The sequence below is a fragment of the Hyla sarda genome, chromosome 1, assembly GCF_029499605.1.
Source record: "Hyla sarda isolate aHylSar1 chromosome 1, aHylSar1.hap1, whole genome shotgun sequence".
In the NCBI taxonomy this organism is placed as follows: domain Eukaryota; kingdom Metazoa; phylum Chordata; class Amphibia; order Anura; family Hylidae; genus Hyla; species Hyla sarda.
Genome location: NC_079189.1, coordinates 57,528,255 through 57,551,985, shown reverse-complemented (window position 1 = coordinate 57,551,985; position 23,731 = coordinate 57,528,255). Strand labels below are relative to the sequence as shown.

General features: G+C 44.9%; 1 long non-coding RNA gene across 1 annotated transcript; it reads left to right on the top strand.

Annotated features, from left to right (window-relative positions):
- The first annotated feature begins 1,044 nt into the window (after nt 1-1,044).
- LOC130301002 (uncharacterized) lies at nt 1,045-1,670 on the top strand. The gene is made up of 3 exons (XR_008851730.1): nt 1,045-1,172; nt 1,279-1,331; nt 1,530-1,670. It is a non-coding gene; the product is annotated as an uncharacterized LOC130301002 (long non-coding RNA).
- The last annotated feature ends 22,061 nt before the right edge of the window (nt 1,671-23,731 follow it).

Below are 23,731 nucleotides of genomic sequence, written 5' to 3'. Positions count from 1 at the left end.
CATGTAGCCAATTACACAAAGGAGGAGTGGTGTACAGGGATACACGCAGGCGCAATAGGTCTGTGTACAAACGGAGTTTACATGCTCGAGAGGCTGGTATATAATAAGGCGCTGTTTGGCAGGATCGGGGATACAGGTCAGCATCCGTACTTAGATTAGTTTCATCTGAGCCTAACACTTTTAAGGGAATATGAGAATATGCACTTTATATATGCTTATAACACTTTACACATTTGTTTACTTGTTGATTACCATGACAACATGGTCACATGCTTTTATTAACCAATGAAAAACTTTATGGGTGGTAACTATGTTTAATTGTGAACTTTTGCACCTGACGTTGTACCAATCAGATTGTTTTTGAGATCTATATATATGCACTTTATTTAGGTCATCAGCAATGCAACGTTTCGGCTATAGTGTAGCCTTTGTCAAGCATAAATACAAAGTGAATAAAGACCACAGCCTTTTTGAAACTGGGAGTCTGCATACTTTTTGCTGTGACCTATACCAATTGGATGTTATATATATATATATATATATATATATATATATATATATATATAAATTAGGAAACGCCATAATCGTACTGACCCACAAAATTGCTTCACAGTGAATGCCATAAATGTCATGTGCATAATATTAAATCTAGAAAAATGCTAGGTATGTCACAATGTTTCCCAAAAAAAAAAAAAAAAAAAAAAAAAAAAAAAAAAGGTTATTAACACAAAAGGAAAAATAGGGCCAGTTAAAAAGGTAAAAACAACCCTGCATCATTACAGGGTTAAACAGCATTTCCTGTAAAGGATCTCATCATAATAATATTATTATTATGTGTAAGTAATAGTTATATCATATTTTATTACACTTTGTTCAGAATTTAACCACTTTGGGTAAAATAAGAAATCTATTTTTTATATATGCACTGGTATTTCACATTGCTGCAGGCATTTTTCTTCCATATGTTTATTCTGAACACTATGGTCGCGACATCATCATGATGATGTCACAGTACTGACCTAGGGTATCTACAGGCTGACCGGCTGGCTGAGTCCTTTGAGGGTTATAGACAGAGGAGTGAAGATGGCGCTGACTGAGCTGGAGTTAGACTTTGTGCTGGTGGTGGCAGTTATAATGATGTTTATCATTACCTGTGTGGTGAATTACATCTGGTAAGTTATTGTCATCATTTATCTATTGTCTTTTCTCTGTAATCTGAATCAGCCATTATGGACCATGTGGTTACAGTATAGTACAATGTCATCTTTATAACAACAGGCAAAAAATAATGGATAGGAGAAAGGAGAAGAGGAGGAGCGAGCCCGACCCAGGTAAGTCTTGGTACATGACCTAGGCAAATATATATATATATATATATATATATATGTATATGAGAGTTTAAAGGGAAACTGACGGGCTGTTCATCTGCACTAAACCCAACATATCACATTATAGTGTGGGTGAAAAGCATTAAAACAAGTGGTCACTTACTATAATAATAATAATTTATAACATTTTCTTTTCTACAGAGAATCCATTCGAAAACCCGTTATATGTCATCAACGAGGATGAAATTATAGAATGGATCTCTTCGGTGGCAGGCTGAGAGGATACATCATAGAAAGAAATAGCATCTTTCTTGTATATACATACATACCAATAAAAAAATATATATATACATATTTTCTATGATTTTTTTATTATAACCATCAAAAGCATGTTCAACATTAACCTTTAAGGTTTTACAATCAAAGTTGATTGTGGGGTCTAATAATGTTAAAATAATGGTGCCGGTTCTTAAAGGGGTACTGCCGTGGAAAACTTTTTTTTTTTTCCCATCAACTGGTGCCAGAAAGTTAAACAGATTTGTAAATTACTTCTCTTAAAAAAATCTTAATCTTTCCAGGACTTTTTAGGGTCTGTATACTACAGAGGAAATTCTTTTCTTTTTGGAACACAGTGCTCTCTGCTGACATCATGACCACTGTGCTCTCTGGTGACATCTCTTTTAGGACTGTCCAGAGCAGCACTTGTGTCCTATGGGGATTTTCTCCTACTCTGGACAGTTCTTAAAATGGATAGATATGTCAGCAGAGAGCACTCTGGTCATGATGTCAGCAGAGAGCTCTGTGTTCCAAAAAGAAAACCATTTCCTCTGTAGTGTTCAGCAGCTAATAAGTAATGGAAGGATTAAGATTTTTTAATAGAAAACATTTACAAATCTATAGAAAAATTGGGGCTCAGAGTCATGAATATTATATACAAATCAATATATTGATAATAAGATATTTGTGTCTTTTGACCCACAGGGCCAAAGACACAAATATTATGAATATCTTATTATGGCATAACATTGAAGAGTGTTTGCAGAAAGATAAGATGTAATAGTCCTCAATGGGGACTAAAAAATAGTGAATAATATAATAGTGTTAAAAAATATGAATATGCTCCTCCCCTAAAAAAAGTTTAAATCACTTCCCGTTTCCAAATTTTCAAATAACATGATGTATACGAAAATAAACCCCTTCCCACCCTAGAACATGTGGGTATCCTTGTAGTAGGTACATTCTTGGGTAGTGGGTAGTTTTCCCCTGTTACCCTTATGGTTGTCATGGCAGATGGAGACCAGATTATGGCCTCCGGGTCATCCATGTACAGAAGCCTGTAGGGCCCAGCCACAGGCAGAGTCTTACAGGAGAACTTTCGTCAGTGTCACACTGACAGGTATAGTATACAGCATACAGACATATTGCTGTATACTAAACTAGTGATCAGACGACCGCAGCTTCCCCCAACAGTACAAAAACTGAGAATAAATGTAAAAAAAAAGGTTTTACAATAAATAAATAAATAACTAAAGTGTTAAAAAAATCATGGCCTGCTACACCTATAGTCAAAATAGGCAGTCACCTAGAGCGCCCTCTTGATGGGGGGTGTCGTTCTGCCCGCTGCAAGAGAATTATCCTGACAGCTGCTAAGCTGCCACCCCAGTAATTTGGTGATTGCATGAGAAGTTGGTTTGTTACAGTGTGTCACCCCAGTAGTAAGGAGATTACGTGAGGAGGCTTGTTACAGTTCATCACCCCAGTAGTAAGGGAATAACATGAGGAGGGGTTTGTTACAGTGTTTCACCCCAGTAGTAAGGTGGGGGCGTGTCAATGGGAGGAGTCAAGGGGGCGGTAAAAGTAGCTTTTGCCAAAGGTGGCAAAAATCCTTGCACCAGTCCTCAACCTTATACGGAATTGTCACAAAAAATAAAATTAAAATAAAAAACCTATCTGTATTAGGTTGTTTGTAATTGCTGTCTAGCAGCCAGGCCTGTGGACAAGATCTTTACTGCTAGACAGAGGAAGGATCTGGAGGAGCAGCAGCAGGTGTAATGTTTTCTGCTCCCTGGCGGAGTACACGGCAGCAGTGCTCTTTCCTCCACCGTTTCCTCATCCAACCATTTCTTCACCAGACATTTTTTATATTGAAAAAGATTTTGTTGATATTTTTATGTTTTTGGTTTGATTTGTTACTTATCAACTAGTTAAGTGGCAGAGAAACTGCCAGTCAGCTTTCACTCTTAATGCTAGAAATAGAGTTTTATGGTAAACCTACCTACAAATGTTATGTTTTTTTCATTAAACCCAGAAAATACAGGTAACTTAATGTTTAAGGCCTATTTCATGTTTACTCTCAATGCTATAAATGCAGATGTACCGTATATACTCGAGTATAAGCCGACCCGAGTATAAGCCGAGACCCCTAATTTCAACCTAAAATCCCAGGAAAAGTTATTGACTTGAGTATAAGCCTAGGGTGGGAAATACCTCATCCCCCCCTGTCATCATCCAGACCCGTCATTAACATCCTCATCATCATCCCCTTGTCATCATCCCACACATCCCCCCTTCATCATCCCCTTATCATCCCACACATCCCCCCTTCATCATCCCCTTATCATCCCACACATCCCCCCTTCATCATCCCCTTGTAATCATCCCCACCCCCCTTCATCATCCCACACCCCCCCTTCATCATCCTCTTCTCATCATTCGCCCTCAGTGGTCTTCAACCTGCGGACCTCCAGAGGTTTCAAAACTACAACTCCCAGCAAGCCCGGGCAGCCATCGGCTGTCCGGGCTTGCTGGGAGTTGTAGTTTTGAAACCTCCGGAGGTCCGCAGGTTGAAGACCACTGCGGCCTTCAACATCATCCAGCCCCCTCTCACCCCCTTTAGTTCTGAGTACTCACCTCCGCTCGGCGCTGGTCCGGTCCTGCAGGGCTGTCCGGTGAGGAGGTGGTCCGGTGGGATAGTGGTTCCGGGCTGCTATCTTCACCGGGGGCGCCTCTTCTCCGCGCTTCCGGACCGGAATAGAGGCGTTGCCTTGACAACGACGCAGAAGTACGTTGGCAATGAACGCACCTCTGCGTCGTTGTCAAGGCAACGTGACTATTCTGAGGCCGGGCCCAAAGCGCTTAGAAGAGGCCTCCCCGGTGAAGATAGCAGCCCGGAACCACTATCCCACCGGACCACCTCCTCACCGGACAGCCCTGCAGGATCGGACCAGCGCCGAGCGGAGGTGAGTACTCAGAACTAAAGGGGGTGAGAGGGGGCTGGATGATGTTGAAGGCCGCAGTGGTCTTCAACCTGCGGACCTCCGGAGGTTTCAAAACTACAACTCCCAGCAAGCCCGGACTGCCGATGGCTGCCCGGGCTTGCTGGGAGTTGAAGTTTTGATACCTCTGGAAGTCCGCAGGTTGAAGACCACTGCGGGTGGGGGAGTTCACTCGAGTATAAGCCGAGGGGGGTGTTTTCAGCACGAAAAATCGTGCTGAAAAACTCGGCTTATACTCGAGTATATACGGTATGTGAAATTCCGCTACAAATAACTTAGCATAAAAGGCCTATTCCACGTTCACTCTCAACAATAGAAATGCGGATTTATGATAAACATAGCTAGAAATACTATGCAAGTTTATTAATTCCAGAAAATACAGATAACTTAACGTAAAAAGGCCTTTTCCCCATTTGCTTTTAATGCTAGAAGTAGAGGGATTACTGCCTACTAGTGGATTACTTCTGCTGGAATTTGTGGGCACTGAGAACAGCCCACTGCACAATGGATTGCTCAACTTTCTTGGTATTGTAGTGTTATATCTTTCTATGGGCTCGTTCTGTAGTCACACTGCTCAGATTTATAGTTCAGCCACTGGACACAGTAATGCAGGTCACTATGGTCAGACCACTGCACACTGCTTTGGTCAAATTGAATTGTATTATATTTGTGAGAGTTTTCTGGGATCAGAAGTTTCACATAGTAGGTTCTTTTGTGCACTGCTCACTGGTCAGCTTTCTCTCCAAGATGGCAGCTGCAGTGTAGGGTATAGGGTTTTATTAGTCTCCTAAACTCACCCCTACGCTGTCTCCTGATTGGCCTAGGAGCTGTATGCAAGCAATTATTGGCATGTGTTGTGCTGTGCTCATGTGATCTTGCTATTAGCTGCAAAGTATCCTGGGTTACCCTGATGTAATCTCAGTGTTTCTACTTTCTCATCCTGAGCTAACATGGTGCCAGAAAGTGTTCCTCATTTCCTTCTCCTTTATGGCTAGACCTCCACTAAGGTTTATCACCCAAAAATGCCCCAAAAACCGTCCATTCTGCCACATGGGTTTTTTTTCTGTGAAAGAACACCATGGCCAGACGTTAGCTGCAAGTCAATAGGGAACTGCAAAATGCCATATCCACTTGGTGTTTTTCAGTTTGGCATTTTCTTAATTCCTTTGGCGCTTTTTAGCCATTTTGGGCACCCTGGCAGATTTTTCAAAAACGACCTATTGTTGAGACTTCAGTGTTTTTCTCCCATAGAAGTCTAAGGGAGTGAAAAACCGCCCAACAAAAAAGCCATGTGTGTTTTAACAATGGTGTTTTTGTGGGCAGTTTTTATTCTTGTTTTTTCACTTCAGCGATCCAAATTCCAAATACAAATTGTTTTTATAAAATTTTGTAGGTTACCATAGGAAAGATTTATAAAAAGAAACGGTGGGGATGGAAAAAATTGTAGGGATGGAACGAAATTTATATTTTTTAGTAATGACAATTTTAGTAATTTTCAATCAGGGACCAATTTATGTGAGCGTGCAGGGACATGTAATGTAACAGGCAATATTAAAAATAAATAAAGGGGCCATATCATTGTAAAAATAATATATATTTTAAATTAATTTAGCAAAACTTTTTATTAATAATGTATTTTAAATATGTGTTTTATAAAGTGAGTGTGATTTTTACTACTTTTAAACTTTCAATATAGAAAGAAAATGGTGAGAGGCTTACACCACTAAAATTATATACATAGTTACATAGTAGTTACATAGTTAGTACGGTCGAAAAAAGACATATGTCCATCAAGTTCAACCAGGGAATTAAGGGGTAGGGGTGTGGCGCGATATTGGGGAAGGGATGGGATTTTATATTTCTTCATAAGCATTAATGTTATTTTGTTCCATAAATGTATCTAATCCTGTTTTAAAGCTGTTAATTGTTCCTACTGTGACCATTTCCTGAGGTAGACCGTTCCATAAATTCACAGTCCTCACGGTAAAGAAGGCGTGTCGCCCCTTGAGACTAAACTTTTTCTTCTCCAGACGGAGGGAGTGTCCCCTCGTCCTTTGGGGGGGTTTAACCTGGAACAGTTTTTCTCCATATTTTTTGTATGGGCCATTAATATACTTATATACGTTTATCATATCCCCCCTTAAACGTCTCTTCTCAAGACTAAACAATTGTAACTCCTTTAATCGCTCCTCATAGCTAAGATGTTCCATGCCCCATATTAGTTTAGTCGCGCGTCTCTGCACCCTTTCCAACTCCGCAGTGTCCCTTTTATGGACAGGTGCCCAAAACTGAACAGCATATTCCAGGTGAGGCCGTACCAATGCTTTATAAAGGGGGAGTATTATGTCCCTGTCCCTTGAGTCCATGCCTCTTTTTATACATGACAATATCCTGCCGGCTTTGGAAGCAGCAGCCTGACATTGCATGCTATTCTGTAGTCTGTGATCTACAAGTACACCCAGATCCTTCTCTACCAGTGACTCTGCCAGTTTAATCCCCCCTAAGACATACGATGCATGCAGGTTATTAGTACCCAGATGCATAACTTTACATTTATCCACATTGAACCTCATTTGCCAAGTGGATGCCCAGACACTTAGTCTATCCAAGTCATCCTGTAACTTATGCACATCCTCTATAGACTGTACCGTGCTACAAAGCTTGGTGTCATCTGCAAAGATAGAAACAGAGCTGTTAATACCATCCTCTATATCATTGATAAATAAATTAAACAACAGCGGGCCCAGTACTGAACCTTGGGGTACACCACTAATTACCGGGGACCAATCAGAGTACGAATCATTGACCACCACTCTCTGGGTACGATCCATGAGCCAGTGTTCAATCCAGTTACAAACTAAAGTTTCCAAGCCCAAGGACCTTAACTTACCTGTCAGACGTCTGTGAGGGACAGTATCAAACGCTTTAGCAAAATCCAGAAACACTATATCCACAGCCATTCCTCTGTCAAGGCTTCTACTCACCTCTTCATAAAAGCAAATTAGATTGGTTTGACAACTTCTATCCTTAGTAAACCCATGCTGGCTATCACTTATAATACAATTATCCCCTATGTATTCCTGTATGTAATCCCTTATAAGTCCTTCAAACAATTTACCCACAATGCACGTTAAACTTACCGGTCTATAGTTTCCTGGGGAAGACCTAGAGCCCTTCTTGAAGATTGGCACCACATTCGCCTTGCGCCAGTCCCTTGGCACAATACCAGACACCATAGAATCTCTAAATATCATGAACAGGGGTACAGATATTACTGAACTTACCTCTCTAAGAACTCTTGGGTGTAGTCCATCCGGCCCTGGGGATTTGCTTACATTTATATCACTTAACTTACCTTGTACCATCTCTACATTAAGCCAGTTCAGTACATTACATGATGTGTTACCAGCACTGACCTGGCCAATGTCAGCTCCTTTTTCCCTAGTATATACAGAACTAAAGAACCCATTCAGTAGCTCCGCCTTCTCTTGATCGCCTGTGACAACCTCCCCATTATCATTATTAAGGGGTCCTACATGCTCTGTCCTTTTTTTTTTTTTGCATTTATATATCTAAAAAAATATTTAGGATTAGTTTTGCTTTCTTTGGCCACCTGTCTCTCATTTTGAATTTTTGCTGTTTTTATTACATTTTTACAGATTTTATTAAGCTCTTTGTACTGTTTAAATGTTATCGCTGACCCATCAGATTTGTATTTTTTGAAGGCAATTTTTTTGTTGTTTATTGCTCTTTTAACATCATGTGTCAGCCATGTAGGATTTAATTTTAATCGTTTATATTTGTTCCCCTTTGGTATATATTTAGCTGTATAGTTATTTAGAGTTGATTTAAAGATGTCCCATTTACCTTCTGTATCAGTATTTGAGAACACCTCCCCCCAGTCTATGTCCTGTAGTGCAGCCCTCAGCCCAGGGAAGTTTGCCTTTTTAAAGTTATATGTTTTTGCCTTCCCCGCCTGTCTTTGTTTTCTACATTTTAAGTCAAAAGTAACTATATTGTGGTCGCTATTACCAAGGTTTTCCCGCACAGTTACATTACCAATCAGCTCTGCGTTGTTGGAAATGATCAGATTCAACAAGGCATCACTTCTTGTTGGGTCCTCCACAAACTGGCCCATAAAATTATCCTGCAATAAATTTAGGAATTGTCGCCCCTTTGTAGTTTTAGCCAACCCCGGACCCCAATCTATATCTGGATAGTTAAAATCTCCCATTATTACCACTGTACCTGCCCGGGTGGCCCTCTCTATCTGTTTATGAAGCCGAACATCTATCTCTTCAGTGATATTAGGGGGTCTGTAGATTACCCCAAATATTATTTTTTCAGTATTTCCCTCCTTTTGTAATTCTACCCACAGTGATTCCACCTCCTCAAAATCATCACACACTATGGCATCGTTCACACTGACTTTCATACCACTTCTTACATACAGACAGACTCCACCACCTTTTCTGTTCATTCCATCCTTGCGAAACAATGTAAACCCCTGCAGATTGACAGCCCAGTCATGCGAGGAGTCCAGCCATGTCTCAGTGACCCCAACTATATCAATATGTTCCTCCAGTATCAAGGCCTCAAGCTCCCCCATTTCATTTGCTAGGCTTCTGGCATTTGTGAACATACACTTTACATTTCCATCCTTTATGTTATTGGGGTTAATGGGATTCAAGGGTGTAAGTTTTATTTTCCTATGAAGCCTATTCCTATTAACTATTCTAACCCCTCCCTCCGGTCCACCCCCAGGTACATTTATAATTCCCACCTCTCTATCTACACTATCTTCCCCCTCTTTGCTGTAGGTTCCCTCCCCCCAAGTCCCTAGTTTAAACACTCCTCCACCCTTCTAGCCATCTTCTCCCCAAGCAAAGCTGCACCCTCCCCATTGAGGTGCAGCCCGTCCCTACGGTAGAGCCGGTAACCGACAGCGAAGTCAGCCCAGTTCTCCATGAACCCAAACCCTTCCTTCCTACACCAGCTTCTGAGCCACTTGTTTACCTCCCTGATCTCCCGCTGCCTCTCTGGTGTGGCTCGTGGTACTGGTAGTATTTCAGAAAATACTACCTTGGAGGTCCTTGCCTTAAGCTTGCGGCCTAAGTCCCTGAAATCATTTTTAAGGACACTCCACCTACCTCTTACTTTGTCATTGGTGCCAATATGTACCATGAATGCTGGGTCCTCTCCAGCCCCGTCCAGCAACCTGTCAACCCGATCCGCGATGTGCCGAACTCGTGCGCCAGGCAGACAACACACTGTTCGGCGATCCCGGTCTTTGTGACAGATTGCCCTGTCTGTCCCCCTAATAATTGAGTCCCCCACCACTAGTACCTGTCTGGCCTGCCCTGTACTCCTCCCTCCCTCCTTACTGGAGCAGACACCCCCCTGGCGGTCAGAGGCGGTATCCTGCTGCAGTTCTGCTAGCTCTGTAATGGCATCCCCCTCATCTGCCAAGCGGGCAAACTTGTTGGGGTGTGCCAGTTCAGGACTAGCCTCCCTGACACTTTTTCCCCTACCCCTCTTTCTAACTGTAACCCAGCTAACTGCCTGACTGTCCTGCAACTCCGTCCCACTGTCCTCCCCCACCTCTATTCCCGAGAGTGCCTGCTCAGTGAGCACGAGACTCCTCTCCATGTTGTTAATGCTTCTCATTGTTGCCAGTCGCCCCTCTAGATCCAGGATCTGGGCTTCCAAACGGACAACTAGCACACATCTCGCACAACAATATGCACCCTCAAACTGTTGTTCAAGGATTGCATACATTGAACAGGATGTACATTGGACTGCATTTTCCAACATGGAGGCCATCTAGTTATGGGGATTTCACAAATGTATAGGAAAAAACAGACAGTCAAAACGACACTTAAAATTTTTTTTTTTTTTTTTTTGTAGACCTTGTGGGTTCAGAAATTAACACTCACAGCGATCTCAACCTCCTGCTTTCAAACTCCTGTTTTTGTAACTCCTCTTTCACGCCCCCTCTTACACAGCAACACTCAGAAGAGCAAGCTCTCAATAAGAGTCCCAAGCTAAGATTTATACACCTGTGCCCAATCTACTCCTCCTCCCCCTAGAGGTGGCCTGTGTTGCACGTACCCGTCGTGCCAAAAAATAGATATGTATAAAATAGCAAAACAATCCTCTAAGTATATAAATTCTAAAAATACACAGAAAATGACCAGTTGAATAGTAGATTATTTATTACTAACAATTAAATTGACATTACATAGGTGTTCCGACAGGGCCCTTGCCAGAAACACACATAAGCAATATACAATAAAATAAAATAGAATAATTATAGTTGCTGTGATCGCATGACAATAACCCCATGTCAATGGACTGGCCCGCCCGTACCCCAGACCTGAATTCGATTGAGCACATCTGGGACATCATGTCTCGCTCCATCCACCAATGCCACATTGCACCACAGACTGTCCAGGAGTTGGCGGACGCTTTAGTCTAGGTCTGGGAGGACATCCCTCAGGAGACCATCTGCCACCTCATCAGGAGCATGCCCAGGCATTGTAGGGAGGTCATACTGGCACGTGGACGCCACACACATTACTGAGCCTCATTTTGACTTGTTTTAAGGACTCTACATCAAAGTTGGATCAGCTTGTAGTGTGGTTTTCCACTTTGATTTTGAGTGTGACTCCATATGCAGACATCCATGGGTTGATAAATTCTATTTCCATTGATAATTTTTGTGTAATTTTGTTGTCAGCACATTCAACAATGTAAAGACAAAAGTATTTCATACGATTAGTTCATTCATTCAGATCTAGGATGTGTTTTCTTAGTGTTTCCTTTATTTTTTTGAGCAGTGTATAATATACAGGAGCTGGGAATCCCATCACTAAACTGACAGGAGTCCCTGCTTCTAGCTGATGTTGAGCAGGAGATATACATTGTATATCTCCTGCCAGGCCGGGACTGGCCTGCCGGGATAGTTCCCGGAGGGCCGCAGTCCTGGGGCCGCTTTGAGATATGGCTGCGTGCATTTCTTTTCCCCTCTAGCGGCCACCAGGGCCGGATCATTGGTGCTCATGGAGCGCCTGATCCAGGCCCGTGCCCGCAGAGGGCCCCCGTCAAATTAGGGACATCCCTGTGTTCCAAAAATAAATTTTGGGATACAAGGATGCCCCGGTTACCTCCCTGCAGCGGCCCCCCATGTTAACTTTAAAAATGCAGGGGCTGCCGGGAGGTAGTGCACGCAGGGACGTCACTGATGTCCCGTGTGTGCACCCATATTAACAGAGCAGAGCGGAGCGGTGAGGTGGATGCACGCGCATGGTAGGTAAGTGACCAGTGGCCTATGGGCCATAGCAGTGGATCGTGACCCCGGATCGGTGGTCAGAACACTGAAGTGGGGCAGTACACAGGCATACCGCCTCCAGCCATACACTGTATATGGCTGAAGGCTGTATGTCTGTGGGGAAACTGTACTGCACCTAATGTGGGGAACTATACTGCACCTAATGTGGGGGAACTATACTGCACCTAATGTGGGGGAGCTATACTGCACCTTATATGGGGGAACTATACTGCACCAAATGTGGGGGAACTATGCTACAACTAATGTTGGGGACTATATACTGCACCTAATGTTGTGTACTATATTGCACCCAATGGGGGAGCTATACTTTACCTAATGTGGGGGACTGGGACTATATACTGCACCTAATGTGGGGAACTATACTGCACCTAATGGGTGGAGCTATACTGCACCTAGTGTGGGGTAGCTATACTGCACCTAATGTGGGGGAACTATACTGCACCTAATGTGGGGGAATTATACTGAACCTAATGTTGGGAACTATACTGCACCTAATGTCAGGAACTATACTGCACCTAATGTGGGGGAACACCTAATGAGGAGAACTCTACTGCACCTAATGTGGGGAACTATACTGCACCTAATGGGAGCAGCTATACTGCACCTAATGTGGGGGGGGGGGGAACTATACTGCACCTAATGTTGGGGAGCTATGCTGCACCTAATGTTGGGGAGCTATACTGCACCTAATCTGGGGGAACTATACTGCACCTAATGTGGGGGTACTATATACTGCACCTAATGTGGGGGAACTATATACTGCACCTAATGGGGGGAGCTATATACTTCACCTAGTGTGGGGTTGCAATGCTGCACCTAATGTGGGGGAACTATACTGCCCCTAATGTGAGGGAACTACACTGCACCTAATGTTGGGAACGATACTGCACTTAATGTGGGAAACTATACTGCAACTAATGTGGGGGAACCCCTAATGTGGGGAACTATACTGCATCAAATGTGGGGGAACTGTACTGCACCTAATGTGGGGGAACTATACTGCACCTAATGTGGGGAACAATACTGGACCTAATGTGGGGAACAATACTGCACCTAATGTGGAAAACTCTACTGCTCCTAATGTGGGGAACTATACTGCACCAAATGTGGGGAACTATACTGCACCTAATATGGGGGAACTATACTGCACCTAATATGGGGGAACTGTACTGCACCTAATATGGGGGAACTATACTGCACCTAATATGGGGGAACTATACTGCACCTAATATGGGGAAGCTATACTGCACCTAATGTGGGGAACAATACTGGACATAATGTGGGGAACTATACTGCACCTAATGTGGAGAACTCTACTGCACCTAATGTGGAGAACTCTACTGCACCTAATATGGGGGAACTATACTGCACCTAATATGGGGAAGCTATACTGCACCTAATGTGGGGAACAATACTGGACATAATGTGGGGAACTATACTGCACCTAATGTGGAGAACTCTACTGCACCTAATGTGGGGAACTATACTGCACCAAATGTGGAGAACTCTACTGTACCTAATGTGGGGAACTATACTGCACCAAATGTGGAGAACTCTACTGCACCTAATGTGGGGAACTATACTGCACCAAATGTGGGGAACTATACTGCACCTAATATGGGGGAACTATACTGCACCTAATATGGGGGAACTATACTGCACCTAATATGGGGGAGCTATAGTGCACCTAATGGGGGGAGCTATAGTGCACCTAGTGTGGGTTAGCTATACTGCTCCTAATGTGGGGTAGCTATACTGCACCTAACGTGGGGGAACTATACTGCACCTAACGTGGGGGAACTATACTGCACCTAACGTGGGGGAACTATACTGCACCTAACGTGGGGGAACTATACTGCACCTAACGTGGGGGAACTATACTGCACTTAATGTGGGGGAACTATATTGCACCTAATGTGTGGGAACTATACTGCACCTAACGTGGGGGAACTATACTGCACCTAACGTGGGGGAACTATACTGCACCTAACGTGGGGGAACTATACTGCACCTAACGTGGGGGAACTATACTGCACCTAATGTGTGGGAACTATACTGCACCTAATGTGGGGGGAGCTATACTGCACCTAATGTGGGGGGGGGAACTATACTGCATCTATTGTGGGGGGGGGAACTATACTGCACCTAATGTGGGGGGGGACTATACTGCACCTAAAGTGGGGGGAACTATACTGCATCTAATGTGGGGGGAACTATACTGCACCTAATGTGGGGGGGACTATACTGCACCTAATGTGGGGGAACTATACTGCACCTAATGTGGGAGAACTATACTGCACCTAATGTGGGGGACTACATACTGCGCCTAATGTGTGGAAATATATACTGCACCTAATGTTGGGAGCTATACTGCACCTAATGTGGGGGACTGTACTGCACCTAATGTGGGGGACTATATACTGCACCTAATGTGGGGAACTATACTGCACCTAATGGGGGGTGCTATACAGCACCTAATGTGGGGGGGGGGACTATACTGCACCTAATGTGGGGTAACTATACTGCAACTGGTGTGGGGGGAGCTATACTGCACCTAATGTGGGGGGGACTATACTGCACATAATGTGATGGAGCTATAATGCACCTAATGTGGGGGGAACTATACTGCACCTAATGTGGGGGAGCTATACTGCACCTAATGTGGGGGAGCTATACTGGACCTAATGTGGGGGAACTATACTGCACCTAATGTGGAGAACTCTACTGCACCTAATGTGGGGGACTACATACTGCGCCTAATGTGTGGAAATATATACTGCACCTAATGTTGGGAGCTGTACTGCACCTAATGTGGGGGACTGTACTGAACCTAATGTGGGGGACTATATACTGCACCTAATGTGGGGAACTATACTGCACCTAATGGGGGGAGCTATACTGCACCTAATGTGGGGGGGACTATACTGCACCTAATGTGGGGGGGACTATACTGCACCTAATGTGGGGTAACTATACTGCAACTAGTGTGGGGGGAGCTATACTGCACCAAGTGTGGGGGAACTGTACTGCACCTAATGTAGGGGAACTATACTGCACCTAATGTGGGGAACAATACTGGACCTTATGTGGGGAACTCTACTGCACCTAATGTGGAAAACTCTACTGCACCTAATGTGGAAAACTCTACTGCACCTAATGTGGGGAACTATACTGCACCTAATATGGGGGAACTATACTGCACCTAATATGGGGGAACTATACTGCACCTAATATGGGGGAACTATACTGCACCTAATATGGGGGAACTATACTGCACCTAATATGGGGGAGCTATACTGCACCTAATGTGGGGAACAATACTGGACATAATGTGGGGAACTATACTGCACCTAATGTGGGGAACTATACTGCACCTAATGGGGGAGCTATACTGCACCTAATGTGGGGGGGGGACTATACTGCACCTAATGTGGGGTAACTATACTGCAACTAGTGTGGGGGGAGCTATACTGCACCAAATGTGGGGGAACTGCACTGCACCTAATGTGGGGGAACTATACTGCACCTAATGTGGGGAACAATACTGGACCTAATGTGGGGAACTATACTGCACCTAATGTGGAAAACTCTACTGCACCTAATGTGGAAAACTCTACTGCACCTAATATGGGGGAACTATACTGCACCTAATATGGGGGAACTATACTGCACCTAATATGGGGGAACTATACTGCACCTAATATGGGGGAACTATACTGCACCTAATATGGGGGAGCTATAGTGCACCTAATGGGGGGGAGCTATAGTGCACCTAGTGTGGGTTAGCTATACTGCTCCTAATGTGGGGAACTATACTGCACCTAATGTGGAGAACTCTACTGCACCTAATGTGGGGAACTATACTGCACCAAATGTGGAGAACTCTACTGTACTTAATGTGGGGAACTATACTGCACCTAATATGGGGGAACTATACTGCACCTAATATGGGGGAACTATACTGCACCTAATATGGGGGAGCTATAGTGCACCTAATGGGGGGAGCTATAGTGCACGTAGTGTGGGTTAGCTATACTGCTCCTAATGTGGGGTAGCTATACTGCACCTAACGTGGGGGAACTATACTGCACCTAACGTCGGGGAACTATACTGCACCTAATGTGGGGGAACTATTCTGCACCTAACGTGGGGGAACTATACTGCACCTAACGTGGGGGAACTATACTGCACTTAATGTGGGGGAACTATATTGCACCTAATGTGTGGGAACTATACTGCACCTAATGTGGGGGGAGCTATACTGCACCTAATGTGGGGGGAGCTATACTGCACCTAATGTGGGGGAGGGAACTATACTGCATCTATTGTGGGGGGGGGGTAAACTATACTGCACCTAATGTGGGGGGGGGCTATACTGCACCTAAAGTGGGGGGAACTATACTGCATCTAATGTGGGGGGAACTATACTGCACCTAATGTGGGGGAACTATACTGCACCTAATGTGGGGGACTACATACTGCGCCTAATGTGTGGAAATATATACTGCACCTAATGTTGGGAGCTATACTGCACCTAAAGTGGGGGACTGTACTGCACCTAATGTGGGGGACTATATACTGCACCTAATGTGGGGGACTATATACTGCACCTAATGTGGGGAACTATACTGCACCTAATGGGGGGAGCTATACTGCACCTAATGTGGGGGGGGACTATACTGCACCTAATGTGGGGTAACTATAATGCAACTAGTGTGGGGGGAGCTATACTGCACCTAATGTGGGGGGGGGGGGACTATACTGCACATAATGTGATGGAGCTATAATGCACCTAATGTGGGGGGAACTATACTGCACCTAATGTGGGGGGAACTATACTGCACCTAATGTGGGGGAGCTATACTGGACCTAATGTGGGGAACAATACTGGACATAATGTGGGGAACTATACTGCACCTAATGTGGAGAACTCTACTGCACCTAATGTGGGGGACTACATACTGCGCCTAATGTGTGGAAATATATACTGCACCTAATGTTGGGAGCTATACTGCACCTAATGTGGGGGACTGTACTGAACCTAATGTGGGGGACTATATACTGCACCTAATGTGGGGAACTATACTGCACCTAATGGGGGGAGCTATACTGCACCTAATGTGGGGGGGGACTATACTGCACCTAATGTGGGGTAACTATAATGCAACTAGTGTGGGGGGAGCTATACTGCACCTAATGTGGGGGGGGACTATACTGCACATAATGTGATGGAGCTATAATGCACCTAATGTGGGGGGAACTATACTGCACCTAATGGTGGGGGAGCTATACTGCACCTAATGTGGGGGAGCTATACTGGACCTAATGTGGGGAACAATACTGGACATAATGTGGGGAACTATACTGCACCTAATGTGGAGAACTCTACTGCACCTAATGTGGGGGACTACACACTGCGCCTAATGTGTGGAAATATATACTGCACCTAATGTTGGGAGCTATACTGCACCTAATGTGGGGGACTGTACTGAACCTAATGTGGGGGACTATATACTGCACCTAATGTGGGGAACTATACTGCACCTAATGGGGGGAGCTATACTGCACCTAATGTGGGGGGGGGCTATACTGCACCTAATGTGGGGTAACTATACTGCAACTAGTGTGGGGGGAGCTATACTGCACCTAATGTGGGGGGGGACTATACTGCACATAATGTGATGGAGCTATAATGCACCTAATGTGGGGGGAACTATACTGCACCTAATGTGGGGGAGCTATACTGCACCTAATGTGGGGGAGCTATACTGGACCTAATGTGAGGAACAATACTGGACATAATGTGGGGAACTATACTGCACCTAATGTGGAGAACTCTACTGCACCTAATGTGGGGAACTTTACTGCACCAAATGTGGAGAACTCTACTGCACCTAATATGGGGGAGCTATAGTGCACCTAATGGGGGGAGCTATAGTGCACCTAGTGTGGGTTAGCTATACTGCTCCTAATGTGGGGTAGCTATACTGCACCTAACGTGGGGGAACTATACTGCACCTAACGTGGGGGAACTATACTGCACCTAATGTGGGGGAACTATACTGCACCTAACGTGGGGGAACTATACTGCACCTAATGTGTGGGAACTATACTGCACCTAATGTGGGGGAGCTATACTGCACCTAATGTGGGGGGGGGACTATACTGCATCTATTGTGGGGGGGGGGGGGAATTATACTGCACCTAATGTGGGGGGGGACTATACTGCACCTAATGTGGGGGGGGACTATACTGCACCTAAAGTGGGGGGTACTATACTGCACCTAATGTGGGGGGGAACTATACTGCACCTAATGTGGGGAAACTATACTGCACCTAATGTGGGGGACTACATACTGCGCCTAATGTGTGGAAATATATACTGCACCTAATGTTGGGAGCTATACTGCACCTAATGTGGGGGACTGTACTGCACCTAATGTGGGGGACTATATACTGCACCTAATGTGGGGAACTATACTGCACCTAATGGGGGAGCTATACTGCACCTAATGTGGGGTAACTATACTGCAACTAGTGTGGGGGGAGCTATACTGCAACTAGTGTGGGGGGACCTATACTGCACCTAATGTGGGGGAGCTATACTGCACATAATGTGATGGAGCTATAATGCACCTAATGTGGGGGGGAACTATACTGCACTAATGTTGCTTGCGAATATTCGCAATACGAATTTTATTCGCGAATATCGCATATTCGCGAATATTCGCGAATATAGCACTATATATTCGTAATTACGAATATTCGTTTTTTTTTTTTTTCACAGTACACATCACAGTGATCATCCCTCTCTGCTTCCAGCTTGTGTGGTGTAAAGAAGGCTCTAATACTACTGTGTGAGACCGACGTGCAAATCTTCGCATATGCGAACATTTGCATATGCTAATGTTCGCATATGCGAATTTTCAATTATGTTAATTTTCTATATGCTAATTTTCGCATATGTTGATTTTCGCATGCGCCCATTTTCACGTATGCGAAAATAAAACGAGAATATTACGAATATGCGAATATTCGCGAATATATGACGAATATTCCTCCATATATTCACGAATATTCGCGAATTCGAATATGGCCTATGCCGCTCAACACTATACTGCACCTAATGTGCGGGAGCTATACTGCACCTAATGTGGGGGAGCTATACTGGACCTAATGTGGGGGAGCTATACTGGACCTAATGTTGGGAACAATAGTGAATCTAATATGGGGGAACTGTACTGCACCTAATGTGGAGAACTCGATTGCACCTAATGTGGGGAACTATACTGCACCTAATGTGGGGGGAACTATACTGTACCTTAATGTGGGGGGAACTATACTGCACCTAATATGGGTGGAACTATACTGCACCTAATGTGGGTGGAACTATACTGCACCTAATGTGGGTGGAACTATACTGCACTTAATGTGGGGAACTATACTTCACCTAATGAAGGAGCTATACAGCACATAATGTGGGGGGAACTATACTGCACCTAATGTGGGGACTATATACTGCACCTAATATGGGGGACTATTTAGTGTACCTAATGTGGGGAACTATACTGCACCTAATGTGGGGACTATATACTGCACCTAATATGGGGGACTATTTAGTGCACCTAATGTGGGGAACTGTACTGCACCTAATGGGGGTAGCTATACTGCACCGAATGTGGGGTAGCTATACTGCGCCTAATGTGGGGTAGCTATACTGCACCTAATGTGGGGTAGCTATACTGCACCTAATGTGGGGGAACTATACTGCACCTAATGTGGGGGAACTCTACTGTACCTAATGTGGGGGAACTCTACTGTACCTAATGTGGGGGAACTATACTGCACATAATGTAGGGAACTATACTGCACATAATGTGAGGAACTATGCTGCACATAATGTGGGGGAACACCTAATGTGGAGAATTCTACTCCACCTAATGTGGGGAACTATACTGCACCTAATGGGGGCAACTATACTGCACCTAATGTGGGAGAACTATACTGCACCTAATGTGGGGGAGCTATGCGGCACCTAATGTGGGGGAGCTATGCGGCACCTAATGTGGGGGACTATATACTGCACCTAATGAGGGGAACTATACTGCACCTAATGTGGAGGAACACCTAATGTGGAGAACTCTACTGCACCTAATGTGGGGAACTATACTGCACCTAATGTGGGGGAGCTATTCTGCACCTAATGTGGGGGAACTATACTGCACCTAACGTGGGGAAGAAACCTGTACCTAATGTGGGGAACTATACTGCACCTAATGTGGGGGAACTATACTGCACCTAATGTTGGGAACTATACTTAACCTAATGCTGAGGAGCTATACTGCACCTAATGTGGAGAACTCTACTGCACCTAATGTGGAGAACTCTACTGCACCTAATGTGGAGAACTCTACTGCACCTAATGTGGAGAACTCTACTGCACCTAATGTGGAGAACTCTACTGCACCTAATGTGGAGAACTCTACTGCACCTAATGTGGAGAACTCTACTGCACCTAATGTGGAGAACGCTACTGCACCTAATGTGGAGAACGCTACTGCACCTAATGTGGAGAACGCTACTGCACCTAATGTGGGGGAGCTATACTGCACCTAATGTGGAGGGAGCTATACTGCACTTAATGTGGGGGGAGCTATACTGCACCTAATGTGGGGGAGCTATAGTGCACCTAATGTGGGGGAGCTATAGTGCACCTAATGTGGGGGAGCTATAGTGCACCTAATGTGGGGGAGCTATAGTGCACCTAATGTGGGGGACTATATACTGCACCTAATGTGTGGAAATATATACTGCACCTAATGTGTGGAAATATATACTGCACCTAACGTGGGGAACTATACTGCACCTAATGTGGGGTAGCTATACCAAATGTGGGGGAACTATACCGCACCTAATGAGGGGGAACAATACTGCACCTAATGGGGGGAGCTATACTTCACCTAGTGTGAGGTAGCTATGCTGCACCTAATGTGGGGGAACTATACTGCCCCTAATGTTGGGAACTATACTGCACATAATGTGGAGAACTCTACTGCACCTAATGAGGGGAACTATACTGCACCTAATGTGGGGGGACTATACTGCACATAATGTGGGGGGAACTATACTGCACCTAATGTGGGGGACTATATACTGCATCTAATATGGGGGACTATTCACTGTACCTAATGTGGGGAACTGTACTGCACCTAATGAGGGGAGCTATACTGGACCTAATGTGGGAGAACTATACTGCACCTAATGTGGGGGAACTATACTGCACCTAATGTGGGAGAACTACACTGCACCTAATGTGGGGGAACTATACTGCACCTAATGTGGGGGACTATACTGCACCTAATGTGGAGAACTCTACTGCACCTAATGTGGGGGAACTATACTGCACCTAATGCGAGGGACTATACTGCACGTAATGAGGGGGAACTATACTGCCAACCTAATGTGGGGGACTATACTGCACCTAATGTGGGGGAACTATATTACACCTAATTTGGGGAAACTACTTTTTTTGCTCTTTATATATGTCTTATCTATAAATAAGGCACTCTTCGACGTGCTGGTATAATGATGTAACACTATGGGGCTGGTATGTAATTTTTTCCAGGGCTCGTTTTCACACCCAGTCCGGCCCTATCTCCTGCCCAGCATGAATCTATCTATCTATCTATCTATATATATATATATATATATATAAAACTCAACGTGTGTGTGTGTATGTATGTATGTATGTATGTATGTTCCACAAAAACTTTCAAACGGCTAAAGATATTAACATGAAACTTGGCACACATGTTTCTTATATGTCAACAACAAACATAGGATAGGTAATTTAACCCTTACTCACCCCCATTTGCCAGGGGCGGGGCTTATGTTTAAAGTCCCATGCAAGTCTATGGGAAATATATGTTACTGCATAACTTCCAAACGGCTGGAGATATTTCGATAATACTTGGTCACATGTTACTTATATGTCCACTTAAAATATAGGATAGTTAATTTAACCCTTAACTACCCCCATTTGTGAGGGTCAGGAAAATGTATGTTCCCATATCATTTCCGTTAGGCTGGAGCTATTTTATTACCTGGTACACATATTACGAGTCAGGATATGAGGTCGGGGATAGGAGGTCGGGGATAGGAGGTCGGGGATAGGAGGTCGGGGATAGGAGGTCGGGGATAGGAGGTCGGGGATAGGAGGTCGGGGATAGGAGGTCGGGGATAGGAGGTCGGGGATAGGATGTCGGGATAGGATGTCGGGGATAGGATGTCGGGATAGGATGTCGGGGATAGGATGTCGGGGATAGGATGTCGGGGATAGGATGTCGGGGATAGGATGTCGGGATAGGATGTCGGGATAGGATGTCGGGATAGGATGTCGGGATAGGATGTCGGGATAGGATGTCGGGATAGGATGTCGGGATAGGATGTCGGGATAGGATGTCGGGATAGGATGTCGGGATAGGATGTCGGGATAGGATGTCGGGATAGGATGTCGGGATAGGATGTCGGGATAGGATGTCGGGATAGGATGTCGGGATAGGATGTCGGGATAGGATGTCGGGATAGGATGTCGGGATAGGATGTCGGGATAGGATGTCGGGATAGGATGTCGGGATAGGATGTCGGGATAGGATGTCGGGATAGGATGTCGGGATAGGATGTCGGGATAGGATGTCGGGATAGGATGTCGGGATAGGATGTCGGGATAGGATGTCGGGATAGGATGTCGGGATAGGATGTCGGGATAGGATGTCGGGATAGGATGTCGGGATAGGATGTCGGGATAGGATGTCGGGATAGGATGTCGGGATAGGATGTCGGGATAGGATGTCGGGATAGGATGTCGGGATAGGATGTCGGGATAGGATGTCGGGATAGGATGTCGGGATAGGATGTCGGGATAGGATGTCGGGATAGGATGTCGGGATAGGATGTCGGGATAGGATGTCGGGATAGGATGTCGGGATAGGATGTCGGGATAGGATGTCGGGATAGGATGTCGGGATAGGATGTCGGGATAGGATGTCGGGATAGGATGTCGGGATAGGATGTCGGGATAGGATGTCGGGATAGGAGGTCGGGATAGGAGGTCGGGATAGGAGGTCGGGATAGGAGGTCGGGATAGGAGGTCGGGATAGGAGGTCGGGATAGGACGACATAGGAGGACGACATAGGAGGACGACATAGGAGGACGACATAGGAGGACGACATAGGAGGACGACATAGGAGGACGACATAGGAGGACGACATAGGAGGACGACATAGGAGGACGACATAGGAGGACGACATAGGAGGACGACATAGGAGGACGACATAGGAGGACGACATAGGAGGACGACATAGGAGGACGACATAGGAGGACGACATAGGAGGACGACATAGGAGGACGACATAGGAGGACGACATAGGAGGTCGGGATGTGGGGTTGGGATATGACAACAATACATGAGGACTGCATATGAAGTCAAAAGCTTCCTCCTTTGTTTATTTTCCTCCCCAAAAAGGATTAGGAAGGAAAAACCGGGCAACGCCGGGTACTCAGCTAGTTAACAATAAAATAGCAATGTGTATACACTGCTGGTTCACTGTAACCTGTTGCTGAGATGAGCACTACACGCCGGACCAGCAAGGAAAGCGTTAACCTGAACTGCAGAGCAGTGGGGGGTAACCCTTTGGGGGCTATACAGTATTTCCAGCCATCTATAGATGGCTGTATATACTGTATACAGAAGCTGACATCCACTTACCCCATCCTG